The sequence below is a fragment of the Xenopus laevis genome, chromosome 8S, assembly GCF_017654675.1.
Source record: "Xenopus laevis strain J_2021 chromosome 8S, Xenopus_laevis_v10.1, whole genome shotgun sequence".
NCBI classification, from domain to species: Eukaryota; Metazoa; Chordata; class Amphibia; order Anura; family Pipidae; genus Xenopus; species Xenopus laevis.
Window position 1 is genome coordinate 5,162,219 of NC_054386.1, and position 15,665 is coordinate 5,177,883.

At 40.8% G+C, this 15,665-nt stretch overlaps 1 protein-coding gene across 4 annotated transcripts in view; it reads right to left on the reverse strand.

Annotated features, from left to right (window-relative positions):
* The window catches only part of LOC108699734 (protein numb homolog), a 62,451-nt gene extending 50,605 nt beyond the window's left edge, over nucleotides 1–11,846 (reverse strand). The window contains exons 1-2 of one of the 4 annotated variants that reach the window (XM_018232249.2): nucleotides 11,703–11,846; nucleotides 453–509 (exon numbers count right to left, since the gene is read on the reverse strand). The gene's annotated coding sequence lies outside the window, so the exon portion shown is untranslated. Of the gene's footprint in view, nucleotides 1–332; nucleotides 510–11,702 lie in introns of all 4 variants that reach the window. The other 3 variants (XM_018232248.2, XM_018232247.2, XM_018232250.2) reach the window with 3 other exon arrangements.
* Nucleotides 11,847–15,665: the final 3,819 nt, after the last annotated feature.

The window sequence follows — 15,665 nt, forward strand, 5'->3', positions numbered from 1 at the left end:
GCTCTTATCTTGTGTTATGGAGCTGCTATCTGGTTACCTTCCCATTGTTCTTTTGTTTGGCTGCTGGGGGGAAAAGGGAGGGGGGTGATATCACTCCAACTTGCACTACAGCAGTAAAGAGTGATTGAAATTTATCAGAGCACAAGTCACATGACTGGGGGCAGCTGGGAAACTGACAATATGTCTAGCCCCATGTCAGATTTAAAAATTGAATATAAAAAAAAAATCTGTTTGCTCTTTTGAGAAATAGATTTCAGTGCAGAATTCTGCTGGAGCAGCACTATTAACTGATTCATTTTGAAAACATTTTTTTTCCCATAACAGTATCCCTTTAAAGTTTTCTTTTACACGAAGATTACAACATCATCAGTTACAGCTTGCTATATTCATCGCAAAATGAAAGTATTGCTGCTGCATGTAAGTTTGTTCTCCTGGAAGTAAGTCCTTCCTACTTTAGTGAAGTCATTTGAGGTACAAAGTCTTCCTCCTGGACTGCGTAACAAAGAAACCTGTAAGAAGATAAAGCCTATTTTTAGACCAGAAAGGGGTAGTTATAAATGAAAGTACACATATTAGAAATGCGTTATTGTTTTAAACAATAATATAATTATACTGAATATTTGCTTGTGCAAATTCTCTTCCGATTTGTATGGAAAATAAACTCCTTTATTGGGCCTTTGAATTCAGAGGAAAAGCTATTGTTCCTCAGGTCTTCATAATGGCAAAACTCAAGAAAGAAATGGAAATCAGGCAGCTCCGGGCTTTAAAGGGGTTGTTCACCTTAAAGTTAACGGTTAGCATGATGTAGAGAGTGATATTCTGAGACAATTTGCAATTAGTTTTCATTTTTTATTGCTGTTTAGCTTTTTATTCAGCAGCTCTCCAGTTTGCAGTTTCAGCAATCTGGTTGCTAGGATCCACATGACCCCAACAACCATGCATTGATTTGAATAAGAGACTGGAATATGAATAGGAAACTGGAAAGAGTCAGAAGAAAATTGCAAATAATTAAAAAACTATAAAAACTAAATAATGAAGACCAGTTGAAAAGTTGCTTAGAATCAGCCATTCTAATAACAACATACTAAAAGTTAAAGGGATCCTGTCATCAGAAAACATGTTTTTTTCAAAAGGAATCAGTTAATAGTGCTACTCCAGCAGAATTCTGCACTGAAATCCATTTCTCAAAAGAGCAAACAGATTTTTTTATATTCAATTTTGAAATCTGACATGGGGCTAGACATTTTGCCAATTTCCCAGCTGCCCCCAGTCATGTGACTTGTGCTCTGATAAACTTCATTCACTCTTTACTGCTGTACTGCAAGTTGGAGTGATATCACCCCCTCCCTTTCCCCCCCAGCAGCCAAACAACAGAACAATGGGAAGGTAACCAGATAGCAGCTCCCTAACAAAAGATAACAGCTGCCTGGTAGATCTAAGAACAACACTCAATAGTAAAATCCAGGTGCCACTGCAACACATTCAGTTACATTGTGTTGGAGAAACAACAGCCTGCCAGAATGCAGTTCCATCCTAAAGTGCTGGCTCTTTCTAAAAGCACATGACCAGGCAAAATTACCCAAGATGCACCTACAAATAAAAAATACATTTGCTGGTTCAGGAATGAAGTACACCTATAAGATATATTGGATCATTCATCCGACATCCAACTGCTGCATGAAGACAGAATGCTGAGAGAGGAATAGTGAACATAAACTTTATTATTTCAGAAACGATGCAGAATATTTAATTGATTGTATTTAGAGAGTTTCTTATTTCAGAATGAGGAAGCTTATATACAATTTTCAATAATCTTTATAGTTCCCCTTTGAAAAGTGCCGTCAGTTTTACTTCTAGAGATCACTGAGACAATTTAAATTCTGCTTCATTAAAAACTGCATTCTGCTTCAATTATTAGGCTGGAGAAATGCAAAAGAGAATGGAAAAGAAAAATGGTCGAGAAGGTAATTTCTACTCAAACTTTCCCTTTAAGATAAGTTAATGAATTCTGAACAGCCTACAGGGCAATAAAATGCTGGTTTTGTGATCTTTGACCTAATAGCAGGTAGTCTTCTGTATCAGTACATCAAATGCAAAGTAAACAGACGCTCACAAATGAACTCTGCTACTATGTCTCTATTCAGCTGACTTGTAAAAGACAACTGATACCACTGATACCACTGGTATAAATAAAACACTACTTAAAACAGTTTCATATTAATGCACAAAATATGGAATGAAGCAGTAAAAAATCAGATGGCAAAACCTATTGTTAAATGGCATGTGAAGGCAAAAAAATAAAATACAATTTTTACTTTCTTTAATGAAAAAGAAACCTATCTCCAATATACTTTAATTAAAAATGTGTACCGTTTTTATAAGAAACCCGACTGTATGCAGTGAAATTCTCCCTTCATTTACTGCTGTGGATAGGAATTGTGAGACAGTCCCTAACTGCTGTGCAGGGAAACAATCATACTTATGAACAGCAGGGGGAGCCCCCCCCCCTTACTTCCCAGCCATGCAGAACTCAAGCAGCTTTGTTTGTTTCCCTGTAGAGCAGTCGGCGACAGTGTCGGGGTTTTATTTTTGCCTTTACATCCCCTTTACGGTTTCCAACTCCAGCTGCAGGGGGAATAAACTGGGATTCTATTTGGAGGATTATTTTGCTACAGCCACTGGTTCTGCAGAGTTGGAGAAAGTTTGTATTAAACAATACAAAAACTATAAAATCCACATTAGATTACATGACAACACAGGACCCAGTGGAGTCTGTATATTCTGATTATTAATCAGTCGTGCTGCGTCGCCTTCTGGCAGATAGAATTTGACTTGTGCTGTTTTGATAATTTGTGACGATCCCTAAGCAGCCCAGACCACACTGAGCATGTGCACAGTCTTGGTCTTGCAAAGATGTTACAACAGGGATCAGGAACCTTGGCTCTCCAGCTGTTAAGGAACTACAAGTCCCACGATGCAATAATGGAGCCTTTTGAAGGAGTCTAAAGGCAAATGCATTGTGGGACGTGTAGTTCCTTAACAGCTGGAGAGCCAAGGTTCCTGATCCCTGCGTTACAAGATGGTGAGCCCCGCGGCCAACTTTGAAAGCATAAATCATTTGTTTGATTAGACTTGTGGTGCAGTAAGTTCATGTTTATGTTTAGTATACAAAATATAGCATTTCTAGCCTTATTCTATTTTACACCTTACTTCTCCTTTAATGGCGAGGGTTTGCTGAACACCCATTTATGATAAGGTATGGGCAGGAGGGAGCAGTGGAAAGCTCTGTGGAAAATAGGTAACACGAGGATCTGGGCATAGTAAGGCAAAATTCTAATAAAAGCACCAGCCCAGAATATCAGGAAAGTTAATGTAGCCAACGTTTGTCATCCCACCCCTTGATTTTAACAAACAAGACAAAAATAGAGCAAATAAAATCATTGAACTTTAAAAATAATTCTGAGTAAAAAAAAATAAAAATGCTATGTTATTATAAACAGGTAGTATTAATGCAATAAAGCCACTGTGCTGGGAATTGATGTCTTTATGTCTTAGTGGATTAGTCAAGTGTTATATTGATTTAAATTATAAAGCTAAGCAAAGGTAGAGAAAATAAACACATTTTTTAGATACGTCATTTAATATCTGTTGATAACCCCCCTTTATATACTGTACATTTACAATATGATAGTGTTTAGAGAGAGATGCTACTACTTTGAATATTAATCTGTTGATACCCTCTGTAATAGAAAGAAGTGTTTACCATCACTCACTTGCTTTGGTGTCACAATTTACTTTTGTGGTTACATCCACGGCTTTTGTCACAGCAGTGCGAACAAGCGGATTTCTCAAAGCACAAAAACCAATTCAAGTAAGAGGGGCAAACACATGATCAGAACACCCAGAAGACGTTCTTGTGGGTGGCAGCTTACCTTCTAACAGATACATGAGCAAGCATAAAAACAACACCTAATGTGTCATTAGCCTTTTATGACTCATGTTTTTGTTTCAAGTGTTCCTCCTAGTGAGCAGTGGGAGGTTTTTTTTTTCCCTGCCTGATCCAGTTGCTTATAGGAGAAGGAAAGCTACCGAAGCAGTTTATTGCCAATAGATTAGCCACAATAGTGCTATAACACTATATTTATTCTACAGAATGCTTTACCATACCTGAGTAAACAGCTCTAGAAACTCTGTTTGTTTAGGATAGCAGCTGCCATATTAGCTTGGTGTGACATCACTTCCTGTCTGAGTCTCTCCCTACTCACTCATAGCTCAGATTACAGGAGGGAGGGGAGAGAGGAACAAACTGAGCATGCTCAAGCCCTAGCCCTGGAGGTTTAAGCAGAAAACAGGAAGTCTGATACAGAAGCCCATGAGTACACAATAGAAGGAAAGAAATGTGGTGTTTCTTTTGACAGAGGACTTGGAGCAGCATTACTTTGAGGGATTACTGGTGTATTTATATAGACCTTTCTGATAAAGCTTACTTAGTTTATATAGGGTATAGACGTGGGTCGGTGGTTCTGCGGGTTTGCGGTTTGGGCCGTGAGTCTTCTCAATAGCGATTTTCACCCCTTTTTTCTGATCACGCCTACTTCCGATGATGTCACTTCCGGTTTACAATAAGCACTTCCTGATTCTTGATGGCCACGGGGCCGGGTTGCGGTTAAGGTACTTGCAGGTCGGGTAGCGGGTTCAATTGGGTAAGAATGCAGGTTGCGGGTACGGGTTGTGGATTGTGGATTGCGGGTACGGGTTGTGGATTGCAGGTATGGGTTCCAAAAAACGGACCCGCGCAGGACTCTAGCTTAAGTTATGTTTTTGTGGAGTTCCCCTTTAATCTGAATTTTGCTCAGAGGAAGAAAAAAAAAAAAAGTTGGGGACTCCTGGTTTAGAATAATCTTTACTTTAATTAAGGGGGGGGGGGGAAAACTGTTTTTGGGTTGAGCGCTCCAATAAATTAAAATCAAATTTCCTGTTATAGAGAGCACTTTTCATTTGAATCACAAGTGCTCCATGGCATGCTGGACAGCACGGAAGCAATGATTGTGTAATGGTAATCTTTAGGAAGAGGATCACCCACAGTTACAGCCAGAGGTTGCAGGGCACAAAGTCAATTTAACATGCAGAACTGAAACTGAATGCTTCTAACAAAAGCTGGTATAATCACAGGTTTTACACAATGCGCTAAAGTGATTTCACACCAGGCTGAAATGATATCACTGACACGCGCTAGTCAATGAAATCAAAAATGTACCCGACATCGCCAAACGAGCGGATCTCTCCGTGTATGGCCACCTTTAGAGATCATATATCAATTCAGGAATCGGGAGTCCATATAATTATTTAACCAGGCCGAAGGGACCCGCCCCAGTTCCAAAGGCAATCAGTTACAGAAAGGTTTATATCAAAAACGATATAAGTCCCAAGGCCTCTTAGAGTAAAAACAAAATTAATTTATTGATATTCACATTTAAAAAAGTATCCAGTACATACTACCCCACATATCCCACCTTACGCGTTTCACACCCTCCGGCGCTTAGTCATAGGTGTGCACCTTTAGAGATCGTCACATTCCGCTAGAGTGAAATTCCGCCACTCTCCATTAATTTTTATGGGATTTTGAAAGGCGTGTTTATAAAATGGTGAACTTTCACTTTCACCCATTGATAAATACGCTTTTAAATATCTCATAGAAACGGACTGAGAGTGGCGTAATTTCACTCTAGCGGACTGTGGCGATCTCTATCTAAATCTACCCATTGACATCCTCAATGTGGGCATAACGGCCCTTGAATTTAAATTCATTAGTATTTACGAATTAGTATTAATAAGCACAGCATTTAAAGTCAATGGAAGCATTAAAATGTGTAGAATATATAAAGCAATTTAAAGAAATCGCCACACTTCACACGACCAAGAAAAGCAGCATGGAAGCCAAAAAAATAAATAAATAAGATTTCTGTACCATGGAATGAATAGTATACTATGAAATCATATTTTAACAGCTCCATGAAAGAGAAACACTACAAGACAGCATTTCACTTTATGGCTAAGGTCCATTTTGCACTTACATATATGTGCTCTGATATACACTAATTAAAATGTGAAATACAGCAGTCTGGGAGAGGAAATGTATATCTCCCTGGCAAACCAAAAATATGCCAGAGCCATAAAAGGGATAACAATATTTATATCACAAACATGTCAGCACATTTTTAGTCTGGTTAAAAAAAAAAAAAGGACTGAATTAGTTCCAGTGACTTCAATAAGATATTCCACAAAAGAAAATAAGAGTTTCACATGTAGAGGATAATGCAGTGAAACCAAAACCCATTTGTTTTTTTGATGAATAACTAACTCTCCTCCTTAAGATGTCATTTCTGATGCGACTTCTTATTTTAAACTAGCGATGCACTGAATCCACTATTTGGGAATCGGCCGGATCCCAGAATCCTTTGTGAACGATTTGGCCGAATACCGAACCAAATCCTAATTTGCATATGCAAATTAGGGGCAGGAAGGGGAAAAGCGGAAAAACATTTTTAACTTCCTTGTTTTGTGACGAAAAGTCACGTGATTTCCCTCCCCAGCCCTAATTTACATATGCAGAATCAGATTTGGTTCAGCCAGACTCAAGGATTTGGGCGAATCCGAATCCTGCTGAAAAAGGCCGCATCCCGAACCGAATCTAGGGTTGCCACCTTTTATAAAAAATGTTACCGGCTGCTGGGGGGCGGGGCCTCAAATGGGCGGGCGTGACGTCAAAGGGGGTGGGGCGTGGCCACGCAACGGAGACCTGCGGACGCGAGAAGAGGCAAAAGAAAAGATAAGTTGCAGGGGATTGGGGGCAGGCCGAGGGCTCCTTTTAATCGTATTACAAATTTACCGGCAGCTACATTGCCGGTAAATTTGCAATACTGGCCAAAGCCTTTGCAGGTATTTTACCGGCTAGGCCGGTAAAATACCAGCCGGGTGGCAACCCTAACCGAATCCTGGATTTGGCGCATCCCTATTTTGCACTAGCCCCAGACCCACGTCTTATACAAGTTCTGTCCATTCTGCAGAAAACAGAGGTTACCAGCAATCTGCCTTCAGAATCGAAAAGACATTCCATGTTCATTTAATGAGATTATATCTTATCCAGGCTATAATCAGGCTATAATCAGCATGGACCTATCGGCATACTTCAATAACCCATTAGTCAAATAGAAAACATGTCAGCACTGTTATTTTATCATCAAGTATCCATTCAGCACACTGCTACTTTAAAGCAATTTGTGAGGCCTTGAAGGAAAGGAAGCTTTTTAGCCCACACAAGAGAGTGTATGAATAAAACATGCTCTTGATATAGAACTATTGACTTCCTTGCCAAACCAATAATCATGATCATGAAATACCATATTAGCAGCGCTGGTGTTGAAGTAAAGGCAGACCCTGATTATGGTTACAAGCATGTACTACAAATTGGGGGCGGAAACTTCGTGCGACTTTGGAAAATGAATCGCCATCCTGTCGGCAATTTCCATTCTAGCCGGCGAGAAGGCAGTTTGGGGAGATTAGTTGCCCCAATAAGAGGAGATTTGTTGCCGGGTAACTAATCTCCCCGAATCTGCTTGTGCGCCCTGAACCTAAAGGTGTTTACTATCAGTCCCATACAACAAGCAAGATAATTAGAACTAGAGGCGCAAACTAGGCCAGCACAAAAATATAGCAGCCTCTTAATTCCAAAGAGACAAGATGTTTATAGTAGTTTGTCCCTACCGATATCAATTAGAAGCGCATTTATTTGCACCAGTAAAACACAAACCTGCAGCACAAGGCACAGGAGGGAAGAAAGTGTAAAGCCGGGACTTCTTCAGGCTGACAGTGTTTCCCGAAAGAGGGTAAAGTCCAAACTTCATAAAAATTTAAGGCAACTTAAAAGGGTTGTTCACCTTCCAAATACTTTTTACAGTTTAATTGTTTTCAGATGGTTCACCAGAAATAAAGACTTTTTCAATTGCTTTAGATTTTTTATAATTTTTCCAAAACTGAAGTTTAAAGGGGTTGTTCACCTTTGAGATAACTTTTAGTATGATGCAGAGAGTGATATTGTGAGACAATTTGCAATTGGTTTTAATTTTTTATTATTTGTGATTTTTGAGTTATTTAGCTTTTTATTCAGCAGCTCTTCAATTTGCATTTTAAGCTATTTGATTGCTAGGGTCCAAATTACCCTAGCAACCATGCAGCAATCTAAATAAGACACTGGAATATAAATAAGAGAGGGTCCGAATAGAAAGATGAGTAATAAAAATTAGCAGTAATAAGACATGTGTAGCCTTACAGAGCATTTGTTTTTTAGAAGGGGTCAGCGACGCCCATTTGAAAGCTGCAAAGAGTCAGAAGAAAAAGGCAAATAATTATAAACCTATAAAAAAATAAATAATAAAAACCAATTGAAAAGTTGCTTAGAATTGGCCATTCTATAACATACTCAAAGTTACCTTAAAGGTGAACCACCCCTTTAAGGGCAACGTACAGCCGAGTGTAAATAGACACAAAATGAAGCCCTATTGAAAATAATGGAATACGCACCATAGCAATTCCCACAGGTCGCTTGCGAGCCAACATCCGCCACAAGACGCCAGTATTTGCGTTTTTTTAGCAGAAACGCCAAAGAAATGTCATATTATTGAACTCTATGGGATCTGCAGGTTTGGAAATACACTTTGCTGAAATACGCTGTGTATTTCAATATCATCTTGCGAGATGAATTTCGCATATACGTTTTTACGGCATTATATGCTGGTGACGTTATTACGTTGTGTATTGAAGAGCAGGTTTTTTTTCTAAAATTCTTCTGAGTGGAATTGTGGGGAACAAGAAAAAACTGAAATGCATGTTGGGAAAAGAAAACGACATAATATCATGCGCGTGTGGTTTCATTGGCGTATCTACGCTCGGCCGTGCATTTTTAAAAATGCAACGTAAAAACGCCATATGCCCTAAAGTTTAATATTCGTGTCTCAGTGATCCAGGAGCAGATTCTGAACTGTTACAATCGGATACATTTAGTTGATACGATACATTTAACAGCGGTGCCTTTGGAATATTAGCAACTATTGTATCAATTCTAAGGGCAGTGGCAACTTCGGAAAAAAAAAGCTTTCCAAGTGCCATCCCGCCGGCGATTTACTTTCTAGCTGGCGGGAAGGCATTTAAGGAAGATTAGTCACCCGAAGAAGATGCGATTTGTCGCTGGGCGACTGATCTCCCCCAGCAGCCTTGTGTGCCACCACCCTTAAAGGGTCGGCGACCCTTCCTCTCCTTAAGCTGCTTTAGAAGGTGAAAAATTAAACTTTACCTTTCATGATTAGAAAAACTGTCACAAATAGGAAATAGAATGTAATTGCAAAAAGTCTTTATTGCTGGTGAACAATCTGAAACCAACTAAAGTGTTTGAAGGTGAACAACCCCTTTCATGCTGATTAGACAGCAACTTCCCAAGACAAATGGTCCCGTCATGAAATCAAACCCAAATAAGGGTGATCTCCAGAGACTAAATACAATTTTCTACCCTAGAGAGACAACACTCATAGCATGCGGCAACCACAGCTGTAACAGACATCTTAAAACAAATGCTCTGTAAGGCTACAAATGTATTATTATTGCCACCTTTTACTCATCTTTCTATTCAAATTCATAAGCCTCTCCTGTTCATATTCCAGGCTTTTATTCAAATCAATGCATGGTTGCTAGGGTAATTTGAACTCTAGCAACCAGACGGCTGTAATTGCAAACTGGAGAGCTGCTGGATAAAATCTAAATAACTCAAAGACCACCAATAATAAAAAAAAAGAAAACCAATTGCAAATGGTCTGAGAATATCCCTCTCCACATCATAGTAAAAGTTAACTCAAATGTGAACAACCCCTTTAAAGACTTAAGCTCCCCATAGACACGACGATTCTTCTTGGCGAACGACCGATTTTAGGGAAGCCCGACCAATCCTTCGAAATTATCGTGCGGTTAGTGGGATTCGAACGATCGTACATCTTACGATTTTTCGGCCGACATCTGTCAGGAAATTGATCGGCCAGGTCAAAAAATCTTTGTCGGTCCCAGTGCAATCTCTCTATGTTTGCAGGGCCAAGCAGGCAGCTCCCCTTTGTTTTCCTGCCAAATTGGTCTTTTTAGTTGATGGTAAATTCGTATGATCGTTCCGAGAAGATTGTGGTCTCACGATGAGGATCTTATCTTTTAACAATCTCAACATCTATGGGCAGCTTTAGGGGCACTTACAGGTATTAACACCGGTGCGGGGGGACTATTGAGGGTAGTAGTTTTCATTAGTTTGGAGGTTTAGTTCTCCTTTAATAAACGTGGGGATCTCCCCACTACGCCTGCTTCCATGTTTAGTAAATTTCTTGTAGCAGTACTTTGGGAGAGGTGCCGACCCCTCCAACCAGCACTAGGCATTCCATTTCTGGAAAGACTGGGGAGCTCAAATCTCAATCAGCAATTGGCTTATTTCTAAAATCTTGCCCAAAATGAATGTCCACCCACCACTGCTCCACAAACCCACAATCTGGCATTCCCTGAAAAGCTGATCTTACTGGTGGTATAATAATAAAAAGAAGGGCCACGTCCCTGACTGCAGATAATAGTGTGTGTGTGCGGATCCGTGAGTTCAATACTGTTGCTAAGGGACCTGGGCGGGTCGACGGAGGACCAGCAGCACCAGCATTGCAGTGAGTTGAGGGAGAGCGGTCGATATAGCACATTACAAAGTCTAAAGGTGGCCACACACGGCCAGATAAAGTCCTTTAGACCAATTCGGCAATTTATCTGCCAGTGTATGGGGACTTCCCGATCAATATCTGGCCACGATGTCCATCGGGAAGGTTTCATTTTTAATTTTTCCGCTGACCAACTCATCGGAGCCCATTGCTCCTCGTTGTAATCCAATGGTTCGGCCCTAGGGATATAGTCCTGCCGTTGGCGGGCATATTGGGGAAAGATTCGCTCGTTTGGCGAAGTCGCTAGACGAGCGGATCTCTTCATGTATGGCCAAATTAAGCGATTCCAAACTGAATTATTCCATTAGTCCCAACACAGTGAAGCAGGTGCCGCTGTGTCGGTCAAGTGACATGTTGTCCACAGAAATGGGCCACGGCCATTGCCTAAACCAATCACAATGCAGGATATTAACATGTGGCACAGCCATTGCCTAAACCAATCACAATGCAGGATATTAACATGTGGCACAGCCATTGCCTAAACCAATCACAATGCAGGATATTAACATGTGGCACAGCCATTGCCTAAACCAATCACAATGCAGGATATTAACATGTGGCACAGCTGTCCAGGGGCAGAACAGTCACGTGACGTTGACTACATTTCGTTCCTCAGTGATATTTGACACCAATAAGGCCCCTCCACTATCACACTCACAAAATACCACACAACAAGGACTTTCAGCCTCCGCCTTCCGGTATAAAAGGGGGTTATGGGAGTTGTAGTTCGTGACGTAACCACGGGGTCATGTGGCTCAAGCGGCACAACAACTGGTCACGTGACAGGTTACCGCTCTCCCAAAGTGCATCACTGCTGCCCTGACAGAGAGGAAACATCATTTCTCTCCTTCCCAATGTGCGGGGAGCGCCATGTATTCAATAGAGATAGTCCAGCCTGAACGAGACACTTTCACTCACCTGAGGAGCGGCACATCCGTCCTTCCAACCCGAGTCTGCGAGTCCACTTCCCAGGTCTCTCACCTGCCCATCCACAACCTAACCCTGCAGCACCAACTCCAGTACCGCCTCCTCAAGCAGGATACACATTTGATTGGTCCCACTTCCTTTCCGTCACACACATTGCCCTGTCCCCTTCCCGCCTCTTCGCTGCCTCCCACTTGTTAGGGCTCTGGGCTCACAGCTCAGCAAGTACGGCCTCTTCGTGCTTCGATTGGTCAACTTCTTCTTATCGGCTGGCCATTGGCTGTAAATACAAGAAGCGAGTGATGTCATTGGAGAAGCTGCATGCCGTTAAACGTTCGATTGAAGAAGGTATTTCCGCTGGGTTTGGTTGCAGAACAGCAGCGAGAGACAATTTATATGGCGCACTGAGTATTGACTGCCTCACAGAACTGCTGCAGCTGGGAACTTCCAATAGACTCTGTAGTGCTCTGTAGCCAGGCGCCACAGCTGAGAGTTCATGAGTTTGATGTTTAGTTAAATTGGTTGCTCCCCTTTAAATTAACTGTTAGTATGACACAGAGAGGGATATTCTGAGACAGTTTGCTATTGGTTTTCATTTTTTATTATTTGTGGTTTTTGAGTTATTAAGCTTTTTATTCAGCGGCTCTTCGTTTGTAATTTCAGCTGTTTGGTTGCTAGGGTCCAAGTTCCCCTAGCAACCATGCATTGATTTGAATAAGAGATTGGAATATGAAAAGGAGAGGCCTGAATAGAAAGAGGAGTAATAAAAAGTAACAATAACAATACATTTGTAGCCTTACAGAGCATTTGTTTTTTAGATGGGGTCAGTGACCCCCATTTGAAAGCTGGAAAGCATCAGAAGAAAAAGGCAAATAACTCAAAAAGTACAATATATAAATAACGAAGACCAATAGCAAAGTAGCTAGGAATTCTATGACATAGTTAAAGTTACCTCAAAGGTGAACAAACTGACAGGACAGAAACTGTGACTTTACTATTGTGATTGGAGGGAGTTGTTTGTCGGTCGGTGATTGGTTAAACAGATGGTTAAACAGATGGTTTACCTTTAAGTTATCTTTCAGTATATTGTAGAATGGCCAATTATAGGTAACTTTTCAATTGCTCTTCATTATAGTTTTTTTTTCTTTATTGTCTTTTTCTTCTGACGCTTTCCAGGTTTCAAATGGGGGTCACTGACCCCCATCTAAAAAAACAAATGCTCTGTAAGGCTACCAATGTAGTGTTATTGCCACTTTTTATTCCTCATCTTTCTATTCAGGCCTCTCTTATTCATATTCCAGTCTCTTATTCAAATCAGTTCCCTTCCAACAAGAGGTCACTTTGCGAACGATTACCAAACCAAATCCTAATTTGCATATGCAAAATATAGGTGGGAATGGGACATTTCTGCTTGTTTTGTGACAAAAACTCACACGATGTCCTTCCCTGTCCCTAATTTGCATATGCAAATTCGGATTCGATTTTTCCAAATCCCGAACCGAATCCTGGATTCGGTGCATCCCTAAATTTAGCAACTGTTGGGTTGTTTTATTTTACCTCTCAGGGATGGAAGTGGGATTCACAGGTTGGACAGTGGTGAAGTTCTAGGCTAAGGGGCCAATTCATTAACTTCGAGTGAAGGATTCAAAGTAAAAAAAAAACTTCGAATTTCGAAAGTATTTTTTGGGCTGCTTCGACCATCGAATGGGCTTCTTCGACTACGACTTTGAATTGAAGGATTCGAACTAAAAATCGTTCGACTATTCGATAGTCGAAGTACTGTCTCTTTAAGAAAAACTTCAACCCCCTAGTTCGCCATCTAAAAGCTACCAAACTCAATTTTAGCCTATGGGGAAGGTCCCCATAGGCTTTCCTAATTTTTTTTGGTCGAAGGATAATCCTTTGATCATTGGATTAAAATCCTTCGAATCGTTCGATTCGAAGGATTTAATCGGAAGGATTATTCCTTCAATCGTTCGATCGAACTATTTGCGCTAAAATCCTTCGACTTCAATATTCGAAGTCGAAGGATTTTAATTCCCAGTTAATTAACCCTCTATATTCGACCCTTGATGAATTTGCCCCTTAGTGTGGACCTTAGTGTGGACCAAAGCCATTTGCATTTGGTCTTCATTTTTTATTATTTGGAGTTTTTGAGTTATTTAGCTTTTTATTCTGCAGCTCTTCAGTTTCAGCAAGCTGGTTGCTAGGGTCCTAATTAACCTAGTAACCATGCATTGTATAAGAAACTGGAATATGAATAGGAGAGGCCTGAATAGGCCTTTCCCTTTAGAGTGTAAGCTCTCTCTGCATAGGGCCTTCCTCACCTTTTTGTACCTGTATTGATTGTGATGTATGTTGCTCCATATGTTCTATGTATATAATTCGTGTGATTTAGTTGTATAATCACATTTACTTTACAGTGCTACGCAATATGTTGGCGCTATATAAATACATGTTAATAAATAATAACTAAAGCTTAATTCACCAACTGCAAAAAAGGAGGGTTGTTGGGTTATGGGGTTTACCTTGATGTGATATGGCGGCTTATCAATTTTATGATCATAACTTTGTAACAAAAAACCCTGTTTTTCTCTTTTTTAGACAGGGGATTATTGTATTTAAATATGTTTTTATATGGCCTTAGGAGGGCACCCACAACCCCCCTCTTGTACCTTAATTCACCAACTACCTCAAACTTAAGGCACCTGCAAAACTCTTACTGGAGCAAGGAATGGAAGCCCACCCTGCTCTCTTCCATTCACTCCAGGGACCCATTATCCAGCTTTTCCTAAGCCAGTACACAACTTCAGCCAATCTTGCTGCAACACTACACATCGTTCCATGGAGTTTAACACTGGTGAAATATACACAATATTGTCCCCTTTGTACACACAGATCTTGCAATAATTATATGGTAAAAGCTGGGCAGCTATGATTTAAATCGACCATCATTAATAACACCTGTGGTTCCATGTTCAAGGAAAATAAAAACCCTGTGTATCATAGAAGTTTCATAACTCCTTTGTCATTATGTGTTTGTCATTCCAAAACAATGTACGAGCTGTTCCTTTTCGGGTTTCCCTTTGCATAACCCTTTAACTGTTTAATTATTCTCTGGCAGGAATTCTTGGCCGTGGACTCCCGATGCAACAGATTTTCACATTCCTATGAAAGACGAAATGTTGCGCATGAGCAAAGCCAACATAAAGGCTAATGGTAAAGCTAAGCACGGCGCTGCAAAGCATTTGCAGATTCTTCATTCAGAAAGCTTGTCTAAAGGGGATATTCCAAGGGATTTTTTTTGGCTGGTTTTATTGTAAATTCTTCACCTGGGGTAGGAAAATCCATAGGTGTTCAGTGAAGAAAATGATTGCTTCTGGGTGTATGTACCAGAGCCGGGCCAAGTAGGGCAGGCGCCTTCCCGGCTGCTGCGCGTCTGGTTGCGCGCAAACTAGATGTTTGCTTGTGTGCGGATAGGCGATTGTGCGTATGCGCAAAAAGACGCTTCTGCTCATGCGCGAAAAGATAGACGCTCGTACGCATGCGCACTCGATCAGATGAAAACAAGTGGCCGGTCGGCAGAGAAGGGACCGGACTAGGGGTAGGAGTAAGTACGTGCCTGGCGCCCCTCCACCTTTGCCTACTCCTAGTTCCGGCCCTAGTATGTACAAGGGATGCACCAAATCCACTATTTTGTATTTTGGTTTACTTCCTTGTTTTGTGACGAAAAGTCACGTGAAATCTCGCCCTGCCCACAATTTGCATATGCAAATTAGGATTTGGTTCCACCAGGCATAAAATGGCCATAGATGTTAAGATTTTTAAAAGATCTGATCCTGATCGTGAGACCACGATTTTCTCGGAACAATCGTACGAATTGTCCATCAACTAAAAAGACCAATTTGGCAGGAAAACAAAGGGGAGCTGCCTGCTTGGCCCTGCAAACATAGATAT